General features: G+C 36.0%; 1 non-coding gene across 1 annotated transcript; it reads left to right on the top strand.

The window, feature by feature from the left end:
- Window positions 1–704: 704 nt before the first annotated feature.
- LOC146915936 (small nucleolar RNA R71) lies at window positions 705–812 on the top strand. The gene has a single exon (XR_015017162.1). It is a non-coding gene; the product is annotated as a small nucleolar RNA R71 (small nucleolar RNA).
- The last annotated feature ends 5,188 nt before the right edge of the window (window positions 813–6,000 follow it).

Genomic DNA, 6,000 nt, shown 5'->3' with positions numbered 1-6,000 from the left:
GAGATGAAGTAGCCACTTGTTGGGCTACTTGAGAGATTTGAGTCTCTAGAAAATTTTGGTGAGTAGAAATGGAGTCCACTTTAGATGTAAGCTTGACAACAGAGTCGTTCAAAAATCCAATTTGATTTTTAAGTTCTTGAAGTTGTTTATTTTGGTTGGCAACAGAATTTTCCAACAAAATTTCCAAATTAGATTTCTGAGCGACTCTCTGGTTGATTGCATAGCCAGGTGGTGCTACTTGTCCATAGGGATTTTGATTTTTGTAAAAGTTTTGGTTTTGCCTCATCCCTTGGTTGTATTGAGCATAGTTCATTTGCTCAACACCATTAATAGCACTACCTAGTTCGCAATCAACACCAACATGACCAGATATACCATAGATTTCACAAGAAGGAGATGCAAAAGTAGAATTGATGGCACTAACATTTAGTTTTTCAAATTTTTGGGTTAGTGCATCAAGCTTAGCAACAAGGTGATCATAGTTAGAGACTTCGTACATACCTGCCTCCTTTTTGGAGGATGAAGAACTAGTGATGGCTCTCTCGTCGGTCCACTTGTAATGATTTTGAGCCATGTCTTCAATCAAGGCGTATGCCTCCGTATAGTTCTTGTTCATTAGAGCTCCACCTGCAGCTGCATCAACATAAATTTTTGTGGTACACAAAAGACCATTATAAAAAATCTGAATAATAAGCCAATTCTCTAAACCATGATGGGGACAAAGTCTAAGCATTTCTTTGAAATGCTCCCACGCATTGTAAAGAGATTCTCCATCTTTTTGAGTGAATTATATGATTTGTTTCCTTAAGTGAACAGTTTTAAAATGAGGAAAGAATCGGGCAAGAAAAACTTGCTTCATTTGATGCCATGAAGTGATAGAACCAAATTCCAATGAATGAAACCAAGAACTAGCTCTACCCCCTAAGGAAAAAAGAAAGTAGTGCAGCCTTACAACCTCTTGGTTTGCCTTCACGATTCCACTGAGTCTTAAAAAAGTTGAAACATGAAAATTCGGATCCTCAGTGGGTGATCCGAAAAATTGATTTTGCAGCACTAAGTGAATAAGTGCAGGTTCTATTTCAAAATTGTCCTCAACCGTTGGGTACACAATAGCATCCTATGACTCATTTGAAGATGGGATTGCATACTCTTTGAGAGTGCGTTCCTCAACCATATCTTTATTATTTTAAGCTTTCCAAGAAGTTAAAGGCAAAAGAAGAAATAGAAAGAAAGAAAGAAAGAAAGAAAGAAAGAGAAAAAGAAAAAGAAAATAAAGAAAAGGATATTTTTTTTTAGTCTATTCGTTAAAGAAAAAATTAATCAAATTGCAATAACTCCCCGACAACGGCGCCAAATATTTCATAGGCCAAACCGCAAGTGCACGGTCTATCGAAGTAATAGTAGTAAAAGAGAGTATCGTTCCGCTTGTGAGTTATGAATTTAATTAACTTTTAATAATGATTAGATGAAGGTTTCAAAGGTTAAAAAATTTGGATTTTTAATTAAAAGAAATAACAATAATAAAATAAAAGAGTCTTGAAATTATTGGTTCATCCTAATGACAAGTCCTTCACTAGCCAAGACTTTAACTTCAAATTTCATGTTTTACACCTAATTTCTAAAGACCGGTTTCCCTTTAGCCCCTCACCTTTCTGATCAAGTCCGGTGAGAGTTTACCTCTAGCAACCAAGCCTATTTCGGTGACTTGATTACTAGAAAAAGCTTATAAGGATTGAAACTACACATGTCTCAAGAATTGCAAAGATTATTTCACTGCCTTGGCAATTCTTGTCTAAATTCACTTGTTCCAATATCAAAGCTCCGCTTTCGCATTATGAATTGATATTTGAGATGATGGATTAACAATTATCAAACCCTCCACTTTCGTTTCCACAGTTTGATAATGGTTAATTCATGTTAAAACGGTGAATTTAGATTAGAAATTAGAATTACATGAAATTAGGATTAAAGCTTGGTTCGATTAGGATTATGTCATTAGACTTATCCAACAATCCCAAGACAAGAGAAATCTACTCACTCACGTTCATTGTAGATATGGAGAAGAAGAGGAAGAAGAACATAAAATAAATAACAAGAAAATAAAGATGAACTTTTATTCAAAGAAACAATCGTCACATATTATTTCCAAGAACAAAAGATGAATATTTGTGATGGAATGCTACTCTATTTATATCTTTACAATCGACTTAAAATCTAAGCAACTACAAGGGCTTTTCGGTAAAACTAAAACAGAGTAACTTGACCTTCAAGCAAAAGCAGCATAAAGGGCTCTGGGAGGTGGCACGGGCCGTGCCAAGCTTCTGACTTGTGGGAGACATATTTTTGTCTCTGTATCTTCGTATTTTTGTTCCGAATTTGCTCCAGACTCCTTTCTTTTGCTCCATGGCTCCTTCCATCATATATTCGTTCCTGAAATATAAAATATGCAATTGAAGTAAAAAGATTCAAAAAGGAAATAATATTTAAATAAAAGAAAATCAAATCTAAATAAAACTAAACTAAATAATGCATAAAAATAGACTAAATATAGACTCATCAACATGCACCATAAAGTGCATCTGAATGATAGTCAATGTTTGGTAAGCCTCTGACTAGTTGTCACTTACTAAAATTAATTAGAAATTAATCTCCAGTTAGCATGTCCAAACCTTCTGTGCCATAACCATTTCTTATCATTCATTGATAGAAGGCAAACTACCTTCTGATCAACCAGCTCAAAGAAATTAATTTTATAGACATTATTCTTCTTCCTCTATCCCTTAAGTACTATGGACTTATCATTGTTGTTGATTATTGTGCAGTTGGTCTTATCAAACATCATATCATAACCACTATCACAAAACTAACTAATGCTAAGTAGGTTATGTCTAAGACCATCTACCAACCACACATTATTAATAGAGATAGAAAAGTTCTTAATTGTTCATGTACCAATGATCTTGCCAGTCTGGTTGCCTCCAAATCCCACAGTTCCTTCCTCTTACATTGTTAGGGTGAGGAACATAGACTTTTCTCCTGTCATGTGTCGTGAGCAACCACTGTCCAGGTAACATGACTTTTGATCCGCTTTTGCTCTTAGGCATATCTCATTTTAACCCTCAGAGTCTGATTCTGGTTTAGCTTCTGAAGTCACTGTAGCTACTAACCCAACACCTACATTGGCTTCATTTCCAGCATCATCCTTGTAAGACACTGATTCACTATCCAAATCTTCCTAGGTGGCCATGAGACTTTGCTTTATCTTTCGTTTGTACTTGTTGGATTTGAAAGTTGGTTTCTTGGACTTCTCCTTTGATTTTTCCTTCTGAAGATCAGGACAGTCAGTAATGAAGTGTCCAGACTTCTTACAGTTGAAGCAACCTTTCTGATCTTCCTTCCTTGAACCTATGGAACCACTGCTTTTGCTGAAAAACTTCTTGTTCTTCCTAGCCAGATACTGAAGCTTGTTTAATAGCATAGCCATTTTTTCAGCAACAGCTGGATCTTCCTTAGAATCTCCATCAGGGGATTCTTTTTCAGACTCAACAACTTTGAGAGGTTTTGAGGACTTTCCTTTGGATGCTAGAGCAATAGATTTTGTCTTCTTAGCAGAATCATGCTCATTAAGACTAATCTCATGAACCTTGAGAGAGCTTATAAGATCCTCAACACTTAGAGTGTTCAAATCTTTAGCTTCCTCAATAGTAGTAACTTTAGGTCTCCATCTAGCAGGTAAACTTCTTGGAATCTTGCTCACATGATTAGAAGCTACATAACTTTTCTTTTGTATTTGAAGTCCAGAGACTAGCGTCTGAAATCTTGAGTACATAGCCTCAATACTTTCATCATCTTTCATCTTAAACAACTCATACTAATGAACAAGCATAATAGCTTTTGCTTCTCTGAGCTTCTAACTGTAACGCCCTACTTCTTTTAAAGCGATAAAACACGCGAATAATACAAATATTTAAGAAATAGACGTCACGTATCCAATAATTCTCAAAACATGCTACTAGAAAAATTTCTAAAAAACGTCGTAGTGGATAATAGCATACACCTCCAAAGTAGCCAAATACATCACCAAAATAAAATCTCCAAACTCAACATATGAGTATAATCTCAACAACATAATTCAAAACCAAATAAAAGAAAATACTAACATCCTAATAAGAGCCTAAACTAAGACTTCCAAAGACAGATAACGGAGGTTGCTCCCGCTATCCTCAAGCACTCACCAAGCAAGCAACAAACTATTCCTGCACGCTGTCTACCCATTCATACAAATAGGTAGGCGGTCAACCAAACGACCATTGGGGGTTAGCTTCACATCATAATAACCAAGCATAAACAATTGAGAAGATTTTCATCGGATTAAACTTCAAATGATTATGCAAAAGAGCATTCAACCTCAACATTATACATCAACACAATTAAGTTCCAATCATCACATGTATGCAATTCATCACTCACATCTATCACCAAGCACATCAACAATTAAGTCTCATGACAAAATATGCAATGCGCCTAGACACGACACCTATATGCATGTGGTACCAAAATCATCACCAAGGTTGTCACCTCATGATGCAACAAAACATCATAATCGTCGCCAATATGGATATAAAATCCGTCACCATCAGTCATGAATGCATGGACATATGACTCAACAACAACACATATATTCACACATAATCATCACCAACAATCATCTCCAATATTATACATGCAATCACCACATCCAAATATCCACATTAAGCATGTATAAATTCACCATCAACAATCGACACTTAGCTTATTCATATCAACGACATCGACAACATCATCACTATCAAATTATCATCAAAAGACAACATTCACAAAGAAAGTCGGCGTATAACGAATTTAACCAAGACTAAGCAAACACATTCCATTGCCTCAACAAGACACATGCACTACTCACATATGTTCATAGTAGCTTAGGCATATGAGTATCCTAGGCCAATTCCAAGAAATCAAAAAAACACACCAAGTTCGTATCATTTTACAAAAATGATCTTTTCGATAATTTCAAAACAAGACAACTTATTCCAAGTATGCAAACCTACAATTCAATCCTAATTGATCATATAATCATGAACATAGGCCACTTACAAACTATCAAGTCTTAGTTCAATGTTTCACCAAGGTTCATTTGAGAAAATTCTAAGTTTCGTCTATTTCGGTAAAAATTCACATTTTTCGGTTAGCTCTGAAGAAACAAGGAGACCAACTCATTTGCCTCCACTATGCATATACAATAATCACATTTGTGTGCAGTTGCATATACATGTGTGTTTCACCGGCCAATTGCGATTGAAACGTTAATTCGCCAATTTTCGGCTCAAAGATAAAGTTAACCAAACATAAATGAAAACCAATTATAAACCATTGTAGAATCAAGCTATAACACTCTTAGAAGCTTAATTATACATTGATTGTGTAGGGTTAGGTGTTAGGAACTCATAGGCATACTTAAAAAGTCGCGAAAAATCGAGTTTCCGGACACCTGTACAGCAGGCACGGTCGTGCCTACAGGGCACACGGTCGTGCAGCTCAATGTCGAGCCACACGCACGGTATGTGCCCCTAGCACGCACGGTCGTGCTCGTTATGCAGACAGAAATACCGATTTTTCGTCGTTCGCCATTTCACGCGTAAAATTCAAATCGTTTACCCGTTTTCAATGCCGTTTTCGCCTACGCGCTCCTGACACTTAGCTCTATCATAATCTACAGAAAAATTCAAGTTTCAACCATCCCAAAATAATTTTCCAGAATCTCACATAATCACTTATTTGCAAAAATGCTTAAAGATCGACTTTTCACATGAAATTCCCATTTTCTCCCAAACGACTCATCTAACACAACCACAACATGAAAACAGAAATTCTACTAGGTTTAACTCACCCAACAACACCAAAAACTCAGTCAACAACCTCATATATCAAAAGTTCATTTTGATCCTTCACGTGAACAACTTCACA

This window comes from Medicago sativa, chromosome 6 (assembly GCF_051527215.1).
Source record: "Medicago sativa cultivar Bolivia chromosome 6, Bolivia_mono, whole genome shotgun sequence".
NCBI classification, from domain to species: domain Eukaryota; kingdom Viridiplantae; phylum Streptophyta; class Magnoliopsida; order Fabales; family Fabaceae; genus Medicago; species Medicago sativa.
Note: the sequence above shows the minus strand (reverse complement) of the source record. Positions and strands in the feature narration are given on the sequence as shown.